Source organism: Aethalodelphis obliquidens, unplaced genomic scaffold (genome assembly GCF_003676395.1).
Source record: "Aethalodelphis obliquidens isolate GAN/ISIS:26980383/991018 unplaced genomic scaffold, ASM367639v1 scaffold44, whole genome shotgun sequence".
Lineage (NCBI taxonomy): Eukaryota > Metazoa > Chordata > Mammalia > Artiodactyla > Delphinidae > Aethalodelphis > Aethalodelphis obliquidens.
In genome coordinates, this window is record NW_020837988.1 from 2,304,359 (window position 1) to 2,324,754 (window position 20,396).

The 20,396-nt window shown below is 43.5% G+C and overlaps 1 long non-coding RNA gene across 1 annotated transcript; it reads right to left on the reverse strand.

The window, feature by feature from the left end:
- Nucleotides 1-5,187: 5,187 nt before the first annotated feature.
- Nucleotides 5,188-19,875, reverse strand: LOC113606373 (uncharacterized). The gene is made up of 3 exons (XR_003427504.1): nt 16,241-19,875; nt 8,107-9,573; nt 5,188-5,994 (listed from the first exon to the last, which is right to left on the reverse strand). It is a non-coding gene; the product is annotated as an uncharacterized LOC113606373 (long non-coding RNA).
- Nucleotides 19,876-20,396: the final 521 nt, after the last annotated feature.

Consider the following 20,396-nt stretch of genomic DNA (forward strand, 5'->3'; position numbering starts at 1 on the left):
TTGAAGTCAGTTTGAGGTGGTCCTCCGCTGGTAAAATACACTCAGGTATTTTGGCAGATGTGAACGGCAAATCTCTTTAGAAGGAGGCCACCATCATTAGAGGCACTGGAGAATCCCCACCAAGTTTTTCAAAGACAGTGACCAGTATTCCATCAATGATAACCAAGACACAAGGTAACAGGGAAACATGAATGATGACCAGCAGAAACAAGAGACGGCAGAAACAGCCCCACGAACAGCCAGATACAGATTATAAGACAAACATCCTCAGTGTTTAAAGGAATAAATGACAAGCTTGGAAAATACCTGCAGTTGGCAGGAAACTAAAAGCATGACCTTGCAGTTTAGAAAAAGAACCGAGTGGCATGTCTCAAAGTAAAACGTATATATAAGAGCTAGAATTAAAAGCTCAATAGGGAATTCCCTGGTGGTCCAGTGGTTAAGACTCTGCATTTCATTGCCGAGGGCCCGGGTTCAATCCCTGGTCAGGGAACTAAGATCCCACAAGCTGCAAGGCACAGCCAATAAAAATTAAAAATAAACTAAAAGCTCAATAAATCTGTGAAGAAGCAGACAACACAAAGTAGAAGAATTAGTTAATGGGAAGATTGAAGTATTTATCCAGAATTTTAATACAGAGTTAAAAAAAAATGTGGAAAATTACAGAAAAGAGCTTAAGAGAGGCAGAGAATTCTAACATATGTTTGATTAGTTATAGAAGGAGAGGGAAGACACAGAGGCCATATTTGAAGAGATAATGGCTGAGAATTATCCAGAACTAATGAGGTCACTAATCCATAGACTTAAGTAGCTCAGTACATCCCAAGAAGGGAAAATAAGAAGCTAAATATACTCATATGCATTTGAGTGTGTAAAGCACAAGGCAGCTGGGGTAGTCAGATTGATATTAAAAAAATGTAGACGTTAAGATAAAAAGCGTTACTAGGGATAAAGTGGACCACCTCATAAGGATAAAACATTTAATAAAGGGAAGGTAACCATTTTACATTTTGTGTACACCTAATAACACAGCCTGAAAATATATAAGGAAGAATGAAGAACCACAGAAGAAAGAAAAAGATCCATAGATCATATTGTGGGACAAAAAAACCCCCACTTTTAGTAACTGATGCAACAAAAAAATTAAAATGTCAGGACAGATAGAAGATTTAAACAACATGATTAACAAAACTTGAACTAACAGACATTTGCAGAACAGTGCTCGAAACGACCATGGGATGCGCATCCTTTTCAAGAGTATAGCACTCCTTCAGAGTGTTGATATTTGCGTTTCAGCAGGCAATTAACTGGGTTTTCCTCAAACTGCAGACTGTCAGCCCTGTGTTAGGTGGTGCCTTGGCCCTCAGTCCATACTGACTCAAGTTTGTTCTGCTCATGCGTGATCCCAGGCTGAGCCCTGGACGTGGCAGGTGTTCACACAGACTGTGGGGTCCTGCATCTCTCATCCTCTCCTTTCTGGGATTCCCTCCCCACTCTCTGAAAGCTCTGACTGCCCTGAGTCCCTTCCCTGGTTCACCTGACCAGAAAGAGGAGGAAACTCCTCCTGTACTTCCAATGGGACTGCCCATGCCCTCAGGGTAAAGTGACACACACACAAAAAAACAAAACCCCAAACAAACAAAAAAATTGGAGCCTTCCACCAAGCCATACACTCCCTCCAAGTATTGCCTCTCTTCCAAAATCTGCTTGCTTTGGCTTGTTGACATTTTTTTGTATTTTGCTCAGAGTTTATCTAAAGGAAGTCTGGGTGGGCTGTTAACTCCACCATGTTCAAAGCAGAAATTCCCTGGAGGGGAACGTTGGTGTGCTAATTTTACATAAGTTTATGTAGGCTGGATTCCTCAAGTATCATTCGACATCCTGAGACCTTATCCTATCACGGACTCTTGCACACACTCACTAATTGAATCCAGTAGAATCCCTGCCAGTTTGGGCTGCTGCTCTCAGTGAGTACCTGTTCATGATTGGCGGTCCTCCTGTTACCAAGGTCATTAGATGCTACACTGCTTCCCTTGCTTCATCCCACACGGATGGTGATTCCATCTGAATCTCGCAGGTCTCTGTGACGTAACACCCAGTGTAGGACTGTTGTAACAAATGACCACAAACTGGCTTCAAAACAACAGAAATGTATTCCCTCACGGTTCTGGAAGCCATAAATCTGAAATGGAGGTATTGTTAGGGCCGTGCTCTTACTGAAGGCTTCTCTGCTTCTTCTTTACTTCTGATGGTTGCTGGAAATCCTTGGCATTCCTTGGTTTATAGATGGATGCATCACTCCAAACTCTGCCTCTGTCATCATATGGCCTTCTCCCTGTGCGTCTTCTGTGTGCCCCAGTTTCCTGTGCTTTACAAGGATATCACTCATTGGCTTATGGCCACATTAATCCAACATGACCTCGTCTTAACTTGACTGTATCTGCCAAGACCCTATTCTCAAACAGGTCAACTTCGCAGGGGTTAGGACTTGAACGTATCTTTTGGGGAACACAATTCAACCCACAATGGGTGATCTGCCCCCAGTGGATCCTACTGGGAGTAGAAAGAGTGGGGATAATTTGTAATCTAGTTTTTTTTTATAGAGGTCATCCGTGGATCTCTGGTCTGCTTTTCTAGTTGTTTTTTTTGGTCAGGAAATTTAGAGAGATTCCAAAAAGGTGAAAACGTCAGATATCGAAGTAAGCGAGTGAGTTGCATGAGTTTTGTAAGTGGGAGGAAGGGTGTTGTTACAAGAGAACAAATGATAAAGAACAAGATGGCAGGACTATAAACAGTTTCCCTTCAGCATTAAGTATCACCCAAGACACGAATTATAGTCCTACTTAAAACAGGCTAGAAAATGCCTATTTTAAAATTAATGAAAGATTGAGATGAAAACATTTAAAATATATATCTTGGGATCCAAATTTCTAAATTAGGGTATTTATTTCATACATAGTAAAAATACTCTAAATGTACAGAATTAAGTGACTTGTGTAACACCACAGAGACAGTCAATAGTTAGAATCCAACCCACTGTGTTCTTCTATGAATGTAAGTTTCACTTTCTTTACATTTGTTTCTTTTAAAAATGGGAAACCACTAAAACAATACTGAAAATTTGAAAAAAGGGGAAAAATCATCCGAGCTCCCCTATACTCTCCTAAGACCGAAAATATTTTCTTTTTTTGCCTATCACCTTCCAGTCCTTTTCCACGTGCACCAATATTTCTACATATTTGCGAGAAATCAGTGAACCTTTAAATAAAAATAAATAAACAACAGAAAGCATGTATAATTAAGGAATTCAGTTACAAGAAAATTAATTGCCTTGCAGTTTCACTTAAAATTAAATCCATAACACCCAGGGGAATTTTCAGAGTCTTGTCAGTTGCTTCTTGGAATCATCCTTCAGGAACTGCTGATACTGGTCTTCCAACTGTTCAGTCTCATAAAGGCACATTACGTGATTAAATATCAAGGCTCCAGTACACCTGCCCAAGCTAACAATTAGGCCGCCATTATTACCAGCCGTTTCACTCATTAATCTCAATGAGTTCAGGGTGTGATGACTACAAATTGAATAAATAATTTCTGTGACTAACCATGATTCACGACAGATAGATTACCATCACGCTCTGCGTGCACTTGATGCAAAAGCTGGTCCTCAATTCAGAAACCAATGCCCTGAAGTGAAATCACCCAGAGGTGCAGCACAGAGGCAGATGTGCATTGTAGCTAAGCGTGAGCTTTGACTTTGGAGCAGATGGGGTTCGGGTCTTGAGACCTCTTCTTGCTGTCTGGCGAAGGTGCTTGAACCTCCCTAAGTGTCAGCTTTGTTATCCTCAAGTGGAGAAGATACAACTTAATTCATAGGTTCTTGAGAACGTTACAAGAGCAGAACAATGCCTGACACTTGGGCCTCCAGTTACTGAATTATTCAACTGAATGCTGATTGAATATTGAATTATTCAATTATTGAATAAACAGTCAAGAGTAACAGGTACTACAGAGATGCCATCTTATTTTATTTTTTAATAAATTTATTTATTTATTTATTTTTGGCTGTGATGGCTCTTCGTTGCTGCCCACGGGCTTTCTCTAGATGTGGTGAGCGGGGGCTACTCTTCGTTGCGGTGCGCGGGCTTCTCCTTGCGGTGGCTTCTCTTGTTGCGGAGCACAGGCTCTAGGCATGCGGGCTTCAGTAGTCGTGGCTCGCGGGCTCTAGAGCGCAGGCTCAGTAGTTGTGGCGCACGGGCTTAGTTGCTCCGCGGCATGTGGGATCTTCCCGGACCAGGGCTCGAACCTGTGTCCCCTGCATTGGCGGGTGGATTCTTAACCACTGCGCCACCAGGCAAGTCCCCTAGAGACACCATTTTATAAAGCATGCTGCTCACCCAACTGGTTCGACTCTGGTCACTGGAATCTTGATTGTAATCACCACTCTGGTCTGCCTGATTGAGGTATTTACCTTTAAAAATACTCAGCGGGGCACTTTCTACCCACGACTTTACCATGATAATAGGAAAAAGTAGTTATAGATTAAAAACCCAAAACATGAAATAAACTTTATATAGTTTACTAAGATAAATATATAAATTGTATATATACACAATTAACACGTAGTCATAAGCATAGTATAGTCCAGAACTTAATTCCCAGGTTAAACTTCAGGCCGAAGAGGGATATGTTTTGATCCGGTACCAACCTTCCTCTTCTTTTATTCTCCGGGCTCTGGGCCTGTTCTGTCTCCTTGTTTACACTGATCTATGACAGGTCTGTCACGTCTTTGCTCCAGGAATGGGGATCTCCGACTACAATTACTCCAAGTTGACGCACAGTCTTGACTGATGGTATTTATTTTTCGGTACTGTTTTCCAAACCTGCAGACTAGGTTCATACTCCTCAGAAATGCCTACTCTTCCCAGCTGTCTGACGCAGCTGCCCTTGGCCTTGGATGTGGTAATGTGCCCAGATGGAAGGTGACATCCAGGAAGGCTTCATAGAGGCTATTCCATTTCAGCGGAATTTTTTTTTTTTGCTCTTTTTAATAAATTTTTAAATAAATTTTTACTGGAGTATGGTTGCTTTACAATGTTGTGTTAGCCTCCACTGCACAACAAAATGAATCAGCCCTACACATAAAGATCTCCCCTCCCTTTTGGACGTCCCTCCCATTTAGGTCACCACAGCGCATTAGGTAGAGTTCCCTGTGCTATGCAGTGTGTTCCCATCAGTTGTCTATTTTATACATAGTTATCAATAATGTATGTGTGTCAATCCCAGTCTCTTAATTCCGCCCATCCCACCACCTTCCCCTTTGGCGTCCATACATTTGTCCTCCACCGTTTCAGTGGAATCTTGAGACATGTCACAGGTGGAGCAGGTGGGCTCGGAGGGCATCCGGGAGCAAGGAAAAGCCTCGGAGTGTTGACAACACACCTTGTTCTCACCCGTCTGGCTAGCAGGAAGGGCTGTTTGGAGGGCAGTGCAACAGAAAAGTGTGGGCAGGTGAGCCGTTCTACGACGAGCCTCACACTCCACGCTCAAGGGCAAGCGTTCCAGCCGGCAGGGAAGGTGTGCAGGACGAGGAGCCGCTGGTGGAGCCGTGCCTTGACGTTGCAATTCCCGCTCTGTTTGCTTTGCAGCAGCTACACAGATAACGGAGTGAAACCGAATGGAAGAAGGAGCGTCTTAAGTGTTAGCCCTTCATTCGCCCCAACCTCCTCCTCAACACACGGCAATCCTTCATGCTCTACCACCTGCTCCTCTCGGCCGCATCCCTGCATCCTGTCCGTCTCTGCTGCACTCGTGCATCCTGTTATCTCTGTTGCATCCGTGCGTTCTTCTCTTTACTGCAGGCCTCTCACTCTGCTGCCCTGATTTATTTACATGCATGTGTCCTCTACGAGATTGTAAGCTTCTCTCTTCCCCCCCACAGCTGAAAGGTTTTATTAATCCATTCTTTAAAAGGCAGCCAAACCCACTGAAGACCTACCAAATGAGAGGATGTTAACATATTCAGTGGGTTGTACATTTGGGGCTCTGGCTGGAATTTCAAGCTCACGTTAGGGGCTTGGCTCGTGGTTGCAATTTACACTGTTCATCAGTACGACTGCTGAAGTGCTAAGGAGCTAAGGAGACTGTAAGCTTCTCAAGGGCAGGGGCAGTGCTGCACTTCCTTTCCTATACTCAGTATTTAGCCCGATGCCTGGAGGAAAGTGAGTAGTGAATACATTCATCATCACATTCCTTCAGTATTTATGGTGTGCCTACGACGTGCTTTCTAGGAAAACTGCTAAAAGCACTGCGTGCAGGACAGTGGACAAAACAGAAAAATCCCTGCCCTCGTGGAGTCTGCGAAAGAATTCTGAGAGACACGCAACAAATCAGGAAGTGAGTCAATAAATAAATGGGTAAAATTTTAGTATGTCAGATAGCGATAAAGGCGATGGTCAAAAATAAATCAGACGAGATGAACTAGGGTGTGATTTGAAATAGGGTGGTCAGAGGAGGCTTCACTGTGAAGCGGATCTTAGAACGGAGACTTGAGAAGTGAGGGAGGAGGCCGGGTGGATACCTGAGTGGGGCGAGGGGGAGGCTGTAGGCACACGGACGGACAGCAAGGCCCTGAATCAGGACAGGCTGGGTGTTCAAGGCGCAGCAGAGGCCAGTGGAGCTGCAACAGCGACGGGACAGTCAGAGAGGCCGCTGGAGCAGACGGGGGGGGGGGGGGGGGGGGGGAGGGGGGGGGGGGGGGGGGGCCGTGTGAGGCTGCGCTGAGGCCGCTGTGAGGGCTCTGGCTTTTACTCTGAGTGGAAGGGGAGCCGCTGAAGGATTTGGAGCAGAGCAGGACTTGCTAAGTAAACAGGGCAGCTTTAGCAGATTGACGACGGACACGTACTTTTGGGTGACAGAGAAGGTAGCTGGGACCTGTGTGCTAGCAGTGGATGTGGAAAGAAGGGCTGGATCCTGTTTGAAGGTGGTTTTCTTCAACTGGATTCGCTAACGGTGGACCGGGATTATGAGACGATGAGCAGAGCTAAGGATGTCTCCAAAGGTCTGGCGTGAGCAACTGGGAAGCTGGAGTTGCTGTTTACAGAGACATGCTGGGTAACAATTTAATTCCCTGTCCAAATTATGACACTTCTGAGAGAGAAAGAGATGCTATATGTATTTGGGAAAACATGTAACCTTGGATTATCTTGGAGAATCTGTTCACCCTAGAGCAGTGGTTCTCAATCAGGGGTGAGTTTGCCCCCAAAAGGGGCATTTGGCAGTGTTGGAAGACACGTTTGGTTGTCACAACAAGGAAGCCTGCTGCCAGCGCCCAGTGGGAAGAGGTCAGGGGTGCAAAGGACAGCACCCCATGACAAAGAACTACCTGGTCCAAAATGTCAATAGTGCCGGGGTAGAGAAACCCTGCCCTCGAGATGGAGAAAAGAATGAGGAGGCCAGGTTTGCTGATGTGAATTGAGGTGAAGATCAATGCAATCGAAGAGATAAACTATGAGGATGCTTATTTCTTCATTTGTTTATCATTTCTATCCAGCCTACTTCTACAAAACATATAACTCCCTTTACCAAAAAACAAAAACAAAACAAAACAGGGCTTCCCTGGTGGCGCAGTGGTTGAGAGTCTGCCTGCCGATGCAGGGGACGCGGGTTCGTGCCCCGGTCCGGGAAGATCCCACATGCCGCGGAGCGACTGGGCCCGTGAGCCATGGCGGCTGAGTCTGCGCGTCTGAAGCCTGTGCTCCGCAATGGGAGAGGCCACGGCAGTGGGAGGCCCGCGTACCACAAAAAAAAAAAAAAAAAAAAAAAAAAAAAAAACAGGCATATACCCTGGAACACAGCAGTGTATTAAGAAATTACACAACTGAAAGAATCTACAGAACTCATTAGCCTTAACATTGAAGAAGGTTTGAAAAACAGTACAAAGAAATAAACTCCATCAGTGACCATTATGATCAGGGTCTTACTGGGACCCTCCCCCACTCCCCGGCTACCCTTTCCTTTACCCAAGGCTCAGTGCAGCTACAGCACCATTGCTGGCTTCTTGGGTTTCCAAAGTAGATATATAAGGAAAGGAAGTTTGAACGCAACCTTAAGAAAGATGATCGCCGTGATCACCACCCATCTGAACACGGTCCGCCGACACTGATTTTACCAGCAAAGTTCTTCCTGTTCACCACAGACGGGTACATCTCTCAGGAAGATGATCAAGGGAGATAGCCAGGCTCATTCTCATCCTCACTCCATTTTCCCTCCAAAGCTGAATGAATGAATGAAAACACCATTAAAACGAGTGGCCGACTGCCAGATCTCTGTAGCCATCCTTTCTCCCCTTCATCTGTTTGGACCATCTGTGAAGTTATAATGAAAACTTCACACTAGCTGACCTAAAAGCATTCTTATAGTCCCAGTTTAGGTTCTTGCATTTTTATTCTCCCCTCCTTCTTTTTTTTTTTTTTTTTTGCCTGTTAAATGTAGTCATAGAATGAGGTGACTCCGATAGTTGGATATATCTGAATAAGCCTGCTGGCTTCTGAGCAGCCAGAGATGAAGAGTAGCATCTCAGCCATTAAGCTAATGAAAGAAATGAAAACTTTCAAACCAGCCCTCATTTTCCGCACGCAGGTCTAACAGACAAGGGTTTAGGATCTCAAACCCTTTCCTGTCTCATTTTCCTCTGTGATCTTATAATGGGGTCCCAAGCTTTAGCGAAAGGGGCAAAAGCACCTTTCTGCCTAAAATACTGAGACCACAATGTTTTGTTTCTGGCGGAAATTGTATCAGGGCTTAGTTCCGTACCAGCCCCTTTCTCCTGGCGGTTTATACGCAGGCACACAAGAGCATTTACAGCTTTATCTAATGCGACCAGTGGGCAAGGGTTTGTGCGTGCACATTTGAGAACTCTGCCCTCAGTCTGGAATGTGACAGAAACAAGTTGAAGCAGGACTGTGCCCCCGAAGGCAGGGGCACCTGAGGGGGGGCACATGGAGACCGTCAGCAACCAGTCTCTGTGTTCTGTTCACTCAGGTGAGATGTCGCGTAAAGACAGGAAAGCTGAAAAGGACCTGTGTTTCTTGCAATCCACAAATCCACATTTGACTGTCTGTCAGGTGGCTATGAACGTGTTAAACACAAACACTGTTTCTACCCACGTCAGGAGGGAACTAGCTTGCCCGTAAGGCACCCTTGGTGCCTTGAAGAATAAACAAACCCACGTAAGCATTCAAGGAACAAACAGACAAGCAAAGATACAGGCCTGCTTTTGAACTTCAGAGGCTCCTGTCTGGCTACCATAGGCTCGGAGGCCACAGTCACGGGTCGAGTCACATGAGGGGGTCCAAAGAGGTGGCATTTCTACTCTCAGCCCTACACGTCTCCCCAAAGTACAACAGAACAAGCAGCCTGGCTAGGAGGTGCCAGAAGGATTAATACATTGTCCTTACTTGACCTTTTCCTCACTTCCATTTGAAGAGAACAGGTGGTTCAGTCCAGTGACACAGAGATTCAAGACCCGATCTGGAAACCTAGACCGAGGATCCTCACAGATCAGTTGGATACCTGTTTCCTCAGGAATAAAAGACACTCCTGTTCAGAATGATGCCAAACCCTTCCTCTATCTTCCACAGCACTCACTGTTAATCACTACTTGTCAATGCTTGTTAAGAACCGCCTGCATCCACTTTCTGAATCTGGGAATAAAACAGATGCACAGCGGGCATACTTCCTGAGGCTCCTTGTGCACGAACCCGGCACACTTCATCATCTCAACGTGACAACATGAAAATAAATTTTTTTTTTGTTTTTTGGCATTTGTAAAATCCAAGAGTGCTCATACCCTTCAGGGAAATTGGTCTTTGTTCTTGGAGTCTCACAAGTGCATTGCATAAATTGCCCATCCCAAGGAATACGGAAATAGAATGAAGAGGGCGCACGTATAGGCTCTTGAAACGTGATTTCACATTACTTGTTATTCTGCTTCCAAAGCATTATACAAAATTGATTGAAGAGACAACTGGAACAGCATCCACCGCAGCTCAGCTCTTCATCCCCCTTAAGACTTATTTTAAAAATACTGCTTTTTAAGATACAAGGCTCAATTCAGGTTTTGGAAGGTGCTCTGACACAGAGGTTTGCTCAGCTCTTGCTGCAGAAACTTTTTTCTTTGAAGGAATCTCAGTCACTGTGAACATGGGATCTTAAAAATACTTTATTTTCTTCACTCTCTATCTACTCAAAAGCAGCACAGACCATAAATGGCTAAAATAACTCACCCATATCAATGAAACTTAAAAGGTTAAATGTATACTCTCTTAGTAAGGTCAAAAATTTAGCTTTATGATTCATAATACCTGGAGAAAATAGTAATAATATTATGGAAAGAAAGCAATAGCACAGCCTACTTACAGGTCAGACTTTTAACTTTTCCTGAACTCTGAAAAATTCAATATAATCCTAGGTGTCCTTTTGAAATTCTGCAGATTCTTACAGGATGGTTCTCATGTCTGGACCTCTCTTAACACTGATAAAGGAAGAATGTGCGCTTATTTTCTATGTTCGTTTTTTTAATTCACTGTGATGGAAAAGAAAATATTTTAGCTAATAAAAAAATTAATTTGTCTTTGTGTTCTGGTTCTCTTCTTTCACCCCTGCCTAATTCCAAACTATCCACATGGATCACTTTGGATAGGTAGTATTGAACAGTTATTTTAAACAAAGACTCAACTAATAAGTGAGAATTAAAATAGACTCAATAAATGAGAATTTCTCCATTTTAAAATTATAAAATATCTCCAATACATGCTTAAACTCCTCTACTATTCAGTTATTAGGTAACTAGGCCACCACAGAAAATGTATTTTGGTGGTTTAAAAAATATGCCTAAGGTAAATTTTAAAATTGAGCTAATTAGTTAATTAGTAGAAAGGTAGCAACCAGTAGTAACGGTCACAAGTAAAACGTTAGTACAAAAGCAATGAATAAGAAATATGCAGATGGAATAAATGAAGTGGAAGGACTTAGAATAGTAAGGTCCTGATGCGTTCAAATGAGTGGAAAGGACCAAAATGTTATCAGTCTATTTCTTTCATGAGGAAAACCATATCATAAAAGCTGAGCACTGAAGTCTGACAACCATTTCCACCTCTCATTAACTACCACTCTGCCCCCTGCCGTTTGCTTTACAAGGCTGTGACACGCTATGGTCAACAGCCTACATCATTCATGCCCTAGCTATTCAGCCGTCCTTCGACCCAGTCCACACAGTGGAGTGGAATTGTTTTCTCCAGATGGTCTCCATCCCTCTTCACAAGCATCCAACAGAGCTCTGATTTGCCACAATAATAAAATATGTCTTCTCCCTTTCTCTTTCATTAAACTAAGCATTTCTGTTCTTATGTCCTTAGGTTGGTGGAAACATTCCTCTAAGATCATAGCTTGCTTATCTCCTGTCTTAAAAGGTTTTTTTTTTTTTAATCACCATTGGGTAGGACACATGTTCTTACATCTCAGTGTTCTTCTATTTCAACTACAGTATCTTCATTCTCAAGAAAGGAACCAATGCTTGGAAATGTAATAGCCATAATAGTAAGAAAAGCTCCAGTAGCTAATAGCCACTGAGCATATATCATGGATCAGATTCTCTTCTTAGAGCTTTAAGTGTATTAATTCAGTTAGTCTTCTCAACGACCCCATGAGGTAGGTACTACTATCATTGCCTTTGTACAGGTAGGAAACTGAGGCATAGAAAAGTGATCTGTTTAGCCTGTCACAGAACTAGTAACTGGTAACTAGTAATTAGTAACAAGTCACAGAACTAGTAACTACAGCTGGGAGTCCAACCCAGGCAGTCTGGCTCCAGAGTCTGTGGCCAAACTATGTAGGTATAGCATAGTCAAGTTACACCTACGAACAACTACAAGAAGATAATGGAAACTGGAATTGATCATAGAAGCAAGGACTAGAGTTGTCAATTTATCTGCTTCTTTGGAATACTGTACAGAAAAATATATATTCCAATGGTATATTCTTGGCATTTGACACTTTACTATTTCTACCAAAGTCTTCAGAACGTAAAACTGGGGTCCAAAATTCACATGCACTTGAATGCTTATTGCACCTAATTCTTCACAATATTTACAGCCTAAATCACAACGAACGGTATCCCATCAGCTGAACTGTCTTTAAGTCCTCAATCAGCAACTGTTCAGTTGAATGAAAACGATGTCGATTATAAGTGAGATAACAGAGAAGCTTATATACTTTTCCATCATATATACCTGAAATAATTTATTTAATCTAAAATTGATGACTTCGCTTTTTCTGTGTATTAATTTAGGGTTTGAGGTATAAGTTATAAGTAGATCAAATACACTCCAAATTATCCGATTCCCTTTCATTTTTCTCAGAGTCTGACCATATTTACCAATTCTCATGAAATACTTATATTGTAATATAACATGTGAACATTCTGAATCTTTCTATCTCTTCCAAGCTAAACTGGTTTCAACAGAACACTTGAAATTAAGAAACAGTCATCATATTTGACTCTTCCATTAACATAACTTTTAAAAACAGGTAGGATAGGTATTAATTTACTTACTCAAATTCCCTTCCCAATTTACACGTGAATGGCTGAGAAAAGAGCTAGCAGGAATCCTTAGAATGATTTTTTTAATGTAATATCTGTTGCTACACTATCAAAAATGGGTATGGAACAGAACACATGAAACACAGAATGAGAAGGACACTTGAATGGCATCATTGGTCAGTAAATTCCGTATTTCAGACTCATCCTTGCCCTTGAAAAATAGTCCATGGCTACTGGTTATAAAAAGACTTGAACCTGAAATAATTAAACAACTTTATAGAGCACAAGCTTTATGTATCTGAGTTGGAAGGTGTATTAATATGTCGGTAACATCCAAATAAGTGTAATCTTGTTTTAATCGTATTTTGGAAACCTCTGCTTCTCTGATACTTAATTTTAAAAATAACAGCGAAAATAGCTAGTAATGGTTTCAGTTTCACCTTGGTATTGCTCCCAGGTCAACATCATATAAATCAGGTCACTGAAAACTGTGACAATGAGGGTTCTCAGTCTGCAAACTAACACAGTGCCTTCAGCTCACCAAACTAAAATCTGAATTGACTTGACTCCTCCAATGTTGAGGAAAAAAGAAACAGGCATTAACAGACACAGGAATACACAGAGCAATGCATTTTACATTTGAGGCGCCTTTTGACTCACTTCCTGTGAGTTATAATTTTTTTTATCCTAGCTTAGTAGTTAGATGTCATAAGCACGTGTAGAAGCGCTCTGCTTCCTTTCCTGATTATACCTGTAACGTCACAAACACACACATATGGATGTACTTCAGTTTCCCTAACTTCAAACTGAGAGGCGCTTTGCTTTGCTACCTCATTAAGATAAGAACTAAAATTATGATGTAGCATATGCTCTATTTTACACAAAATTAATGAGTCATTAAAAGCTAAGAGACAAGCATTATATTTTTCACAAAGCACTATCTGGGTGTATAAAAAAAAAATCATTGAAATGTCTGTTGAAACCCTACAGAATGAGTTTGCTAGATCACGGGTCTCCTGGAAATACGTTTAAGAAAATTATACACAAAATCTCCTAAATTTTTCTTTGAAGTTTCCACAGCATTCCAAAACTCACTCACAGTGCCAGATGGTGTGACCATACTCCACAGTTTCCTCACGTACAGTAGCATCTGATTTGGCAACATGCCCCCAACACGTTTAATAAATGCATTTTGATGTTTATTTGGATTAAAAAAAAAAAAACAGCAACAAAAGGAGAAATAAGGCCCTGTGAAGTGGAAACCTCTAGTCTTTAGCGAGTGAGCAGGTTTTGGGGTTCACTTCAATTCCCTTGTAGGTAAATTACCAGTAGGTAAGGCTGCTGGAAAGGGCTCTAGAATAATTTCCAAAGACTTCCAGCGGCAGTAGACTACTGTCTAATGTATCTCTGCTGTTTCACTCCTTATACTGTAGGAAACAAAGTTACAGACAGGTTTGAGGCATGTAACTCACGCCAGTGCCCCAAATACCATAATCAGGTGTTCATTAGAGCCTCAACTAGCTAATTTCTAATATTATACAATTTCATACTACTTATACTTTTCAGTTATGCAATATATTAATTTAAAGAATACATTGAACCCACTGTTTTAGGAGTTTGGCTGACAGATAAAAATGATTAGTCTACCCATCTCAGAAAGAGAGTAAATATGAAAAACTGGTAGTATTTTCCATGATTCTGCCATAGGCTGTTACTAATAAAACAATCCCTTCGGACCCTAATCCAAATGGAATAATTTAAGAACAAGCTGATTTATTATATTGACTCTAATTATTTCTACATCACTGTAGTTCAGACAGTTTCTTAATTTTCTGTGGACTTCTGAACTTTTTCTATAACTTGCATATATCACCCATCTAAAATATTTCCCAGAATATTTTATAGTTTTTTAAAGCAGTGCAGCAGGTCAGTTTGACCTGAATTATTCAGGCCTGTGACTGAAGCCCAGAACCATCTATTAATATCAATGTAAACAGATCAAGGAGCCTTGAAGGGCACAACACTGCCTTATATCAGTGTTTCTAACTCATCCTCAAATAGTCCAGCATTTACCGAATTTTCAGTGTATCGGCTAAGGTGCAGCGTGTAAAGGAGATATACTGATTTACTAGGGACTTCGTAAGTCCTGAACTGTGCTTGTCCCATTAATAACGCATACAAAATGAGGCAAAATGTTACCAGACTACACTTAGCCTGAAGAAGGCAGGGCATTTATTAAAAGTCACTTAGCTTAAGACAAGACTGGACCGCTTAAAGGAAGGAACTGGGGATCAGAAGACAAGTTTTTACATCTGCAGTCAAGACAGTTTTAAATCACGTTCTTCCACCTTGGCCAAAGGAAGCAACAACATGAGGTGATCAGCATAAACTGAGATGTTGGGACAATGTATTTCACAGTGTCATTGTAAGGATAAAATGATGTAGAGAGGACGGAAAGAGCCTGTAAACCTTAAAATATTACAAAAATGTTATTAAAATTAGCCTCAGGATTTTAAGCTTCTCAGACCAGGGATCATACTTTGTCCATGTGATCAAAGACAACTTCACGGCAGAGATGACCTTGAACCTTCGAAAGGTAGAATTTGGAAAAACGAAGACTCAGGTGGGGACCAGAGAAAGGTGAAGACAGAGAATAGCACGAGTTAACAAACAGAAATGGTAACATGTAAACTCATGTCTCCAGTAAGATAAGTAATCCTGTTTTGACCAGACTGTTTAAACAAATGAAGCGTAGAGTAGACGAGACAGAGAGAGAGAGAGAGAGAGACAGAGAGAGAGAAAGAGAAGGCTGAACAGGAATGGTTGCGCCATATTGGGGAGGACAATGGAAGGCCAGCTGAATCTATTTTGGGATTTCTAGAATTTCTGCCAGTAGACATAATTCACTGTGATATTTTGATACAGTAAAAAAAAATGTACTTAAAGATACTGTAGGGCTTCCCTGGTGGCACAGTGGTTAAGAATCCGCCTGCCAATGCAGGGTACACGGGTTTGAGCCCTGGTCCGGGAAGATCCCACATGCCACGGAGCAACTAAGCCCGTGCACCACAACTACTGAGCCTGAGCTCTACAGCCCGTGAGCCACAACTACTGAACCCGTGCGCCAGAACTACTGAAGCCCACGCACCTAGCGCCCATGCTTCGCAACAAGAGAAGCCACCGCGGTGAGAAGCCCGTGCACCTCGACGAAGAGTAGCCCCCGCTCGCCACAACTAGAGAAAGCCCACACGCAGCAATGAAGACCCAACACAGTCAAAAATAAATAAACAAAATAAAATAAATTGTTTTAAAAATAAAAAATAAATACATAAATAAAAAGATACTGCATAAGCACAACTCATCACCCAGTCCCCTAAACCAATCCCCCATGTGGGGAGATCCTCAACAGACTTCATTATATATTATACATAACACACTATTTATACCACAATTTTCTAAGATCTAGAAAAGCAGATATTCAGACCTGAACTCTTAGCTTTACCTTTGGTGCCTTCCTTTCCCTTGTTCCTGAGACCTAGTGGACACTGTTGGAAAACATTCATAAATGTCACATGCAGGTGAGTATTGCGACCTGAGCGGCAATGTTTCAAACTGTAATAGGAGTATTTCCTGTCTCACCTCCGAAGTGATGTTGTCATGGTGGTCACTGGCTGTCTTGCTAGAGCAGGGGATCAGGAACCCTTCTAATTCCTGAACAGAAGGACATGTAGCCAATGTGAAAAACAGGCTGTATGATCACGACTCTCTTCAAATCATGAGTGGTCTTAATCAGACATCTGAGCTGGGTTCACAGATACGAACTGTTAAAACTGGAAGGGGCCTTAGTCTGACCCTCCTTATTTTAGTGGAACGAGAAGAGGTCCAGGAAGGTGAAGTGTTTGCCTTAGAAGACACAGCTAACTTTTCTACTGCCAGGACTCGAACTCACATCTCCTAGATTCCAGATTTCTTACGCCAAAAGTTACACCTTGGGAATTCCCTGGTGGTCCAGTGGTTAGGACTCAAAAGTTACACCTTGGGAATTCCCTGGTGGTCCAGTGGTTAGGACTCCATGCTTTCACCACCAAGGGCCCGGGTTCAATCCCTGGTCGGGGAGCCAAGATCCCAGAAGCCGTGTGGTTTGGCCAAAAAAAAAAAAAAAAAAAAAGTTACACCTTACCAAATCTCATTAGCTTTACATGAACTTAAAAAAATAGAGCATAGGTAACTTCTCATGGTACTACTACCCAGCAGGGTTTCTCAAATGCAGTACCAGATGATTTGGACCAGACAACTGTTTGTTGGTGGAGGCTTCCCATGTACTGCAGTACAACTGCCGGCATCCCTCATCTCTACCCACTAGATGCCACAATCACCACCACCCCTTGGTTGTGACAACTAAAACCATCTCCAGACATTGTCAAATGTTCCCTGGGGGTAAAAAGTCACCCTCGGTTGAGACATTCTACCCCCAGCCCCTGCCTTCTCCAGCCCACGTAACCCTCTAGAGCAATTCCTTCAGAGCCAGTCGGACCTAACCTAAGGGCCTCCTTCCCAGCACCTCATACCTCTAACCTGACAGCAAAGGGCCCTTCCCAGGTGTTCCAGTTTCCCCTGCAGGTGTTAACTCTGTCGCTGGCATCTAGTTATTCCAGGTCATCGAGGTGACAGGCCCTCTTCCATCTACTCCTTTCCCTATTTCAGCGTGCATTTGAGTGAGCATTGTATGCTAGATGCTGGACATGGGGAACACAGAGATTAGTCTCTGATCTCCAGCAGTTCAGTCTCCTGGGGGAGACACATACGAACGTGAACACCTGCCTGCCTTAGGGTGAGTGTTGCGAGACAGCTGTGGGCAGGGTGCTACAGAATTAGGGAATACCCTCGTTCACACTTAAAGTGGCCACAGGGTGATGCATCCCAGGAGGTGGCCGAAAGGAAGGGCCTGCCAAGCAGAGTCTTCAAGGACAAATCCGAAGGAGCCGAGAAGAGAATGGGTAAGGCTTGCCAGGCAGAGGGAGCAGTGTATCTAGAAGCAAGGAGGGAGCAAACCTGGCTTCTGGCTGTAGCATCAACACAGGGTGAGAATGAAGTGGCAGAGTAAGCAGGAAGCAGGTCTTGAGGGGCCAATTATACCAAGCCTGAGAGTCTGGCAGTGACCTCGAAGGGAACTAGAAGCTGGGGGGAGAGTGCAGCAAACTCGCATTTTAGAAAGATGGGAAGTACAGACCACTTCAAAGATGATGGGTTCGAGGTAGGAGCACAGGTCACCTCAAGATAAACGCCTAATGTGCTGCAGATTTGGCTTTTGCCATTCCCACCGTGGGAGGGATTCTCTTCCTAGGAGCATTGCCACAAACGGGCAAGAAGAAGAAAGGCTCACATCTGTACAGAGGTACCACCTCTTCTTCCACCCAGGAATGAGGCGGAGGAAACCTTTTACCACCAAGGCAAGAAGAAGAAGAACTTTTTCTCTGGGAATCTGAGACTTTACAGAGAGGTTGAGTTCCCTGTGGAAATTCAAAATATGTTTTTCCCAGAAAGAAAAATGAGACATGTTGCAACTTTTAAATGTACGGTTCAATTTATGGTCAAAGGTGTTTTGCATAGGTGTGGGTGTGTGAGCGTAGATGTGCACTGGCTATTAAACATATCACTGTTTCTATGGGAATATGAATTACAGACTCACTTGCAGGACACAAGCCATTTGCCAGCTGTGAACCATGCACGCCTGTGCAGAGAAACTACAAGCACAGTGGCGGCAAAATGCGCCAGACACGATGTGATTAGAGCTCTTCCGTAGATGGGAGTCTAGGGCGACTTAAGAGCAGTGCTGCTGAGCACATAAAATGCAAATGGAAATGAGTCCTAGGCGGCTGTTCAGGCCTTGCCTGGGCTGAGTCTCCGAGCAGCTCCAGGAGCTGACCCAGGGCCTGGCGCACAGCAGCTGCTCCATCGATGCTCAGGGAGAGTGACCCGGACGCATTAAAATGGATCTCCGTGCCCACACGTCTCTTGCTTAAATGAGACTTAGAGGAAACAATACTGGTTCGATGAGGCTGAGATCGTGTGTGTGTATAAGAAAGGGAGGAACAGACGGCACGGATTCGCCCAGAAGGAGGGGGAAACAAAGTGAATTAGCAAGTCTTCCTGTCTGAGCTCATGGAACAGAGATCTCTGCCTTTCTGAGGCAGAAGCTAATATGAACATGAGGTGACCTTGATTAATTCTCATTAATGTCAGCAGAGGGGATCAACTTAAGTAAATGAATGTTAGTTCCATGACCTATTGCATATTTGTTTTAAGAGCTGATTTGCTGATTTGTAGCTGAAACATGGTAGCCTTCTTCCCTCTGATTCATCCAGTACTCAGAAGGCCCTGGCTTCTTAGAATTCTTAATAAAATTCCAACAGCGTTCATCAGCAGTCATCAAATACAGCCGAACACTCTTTCAAAGTGCGTCTTTTCACCTTTTGCTACTGACCTGACCTATCTCCAGCCTCTCCTAGTTTCAACTCACCTTGATCGCTGAGGGCAAATTTACCTTCTTAAAACAATGCTTTGATTCAGTTACACCCCTTTTCAAAGCCCTTTCACCACCCTGCAAGTATCTGCAGAATAAAGAAAGTCCAAACCTCTGGCCTGACCCTAAGGCCCTGTACAGCCCCCACTGGTAAATTCCACCCACTCCCACTTCTGCATACAATGCAGCAGGCAGCCTTGCCGGCCCCTGAAGAGGTGCTCTGCAGACTTCTGTGCTTATTCACACCTCAGCAGCCCCACACCCTCAATTCCTCCCTCTGTACCTGAAAAGCACATTTCTGAGTCTGGTCCACTCGATGAAGTAGGAGTCTGAGCTCATTTCAGCCCAGGTCCCCTTACTAATGGAATATTCTATGCCTCTCTGCTTCCCTGAGAAGGGGTGACCCTATTCTCTGCCAGGATGGTGTCCAGGTCCTAGCTGTGCGCAAGACATGACAACGGGATGACCCAAGGTCCTGGAAAGGTGCCTGGCACACCCTGGGAGCTCAGCAAAAGTCTGCAAATTTTGTTGAATAGATTCAAGTTATTTGATTTTGTTAATTTAAGATGACCACCCACTTTCTCCCTGAGGCCAGGGACTTTCCTCCCACCCAGGTGAGAAAAAAGCATCGAAACATTTTAACTTTGATAAAGTTTGCTTTGACACACCAACAGCGGAACTTTCTCTTTAACCCTTCAAGAAATGAGAACTCCCCATCCCCCCACCTCCACTCCGCCTAAGGACTGAATTGTAACCGACCTGGATCCTTCGCATCTCCTCTGCTGTTACCTCCGCCCAGCCAGGTCACCAGCAAATTCTCCAGGCGAGAAAAAGATTTTTTAAAATGCACGTTTGAGAGGAATAAAACGTCTACGGGCAGGAACCGTCCAACAGGTGCTGCCCTGCAAACACCTGAACCCCGAAACTGACTTTCTGAGCGGGCCGAGTGGTTTTTAGCCAAACTGATATGTTTTTTTGGCTGTTGTTTCAGGGGCTTTTGGAGAAGGTAAATGCCCGCTCCCCTGGGCCTTGCCTTTTTCTCCCATCACTTAGTACCGAGTGCGTCGATGACTTGTTTACCTGGATGCAACCTATGTTGCTCCCAATCACCCCGCTCAGCGACCCGCGCGACCACGTGTCCTTAAATCAGAGCCCCGTGGACTCCGCTCGGGAACTACATTTCCCAGCGGCCCCCGCGCCCTTCGCAGGAAGGACGTCTGCGCACTAAGATACTCAGTTCCAAGTTTGGAGCTTTTAGCTGCCAGCCCTGGC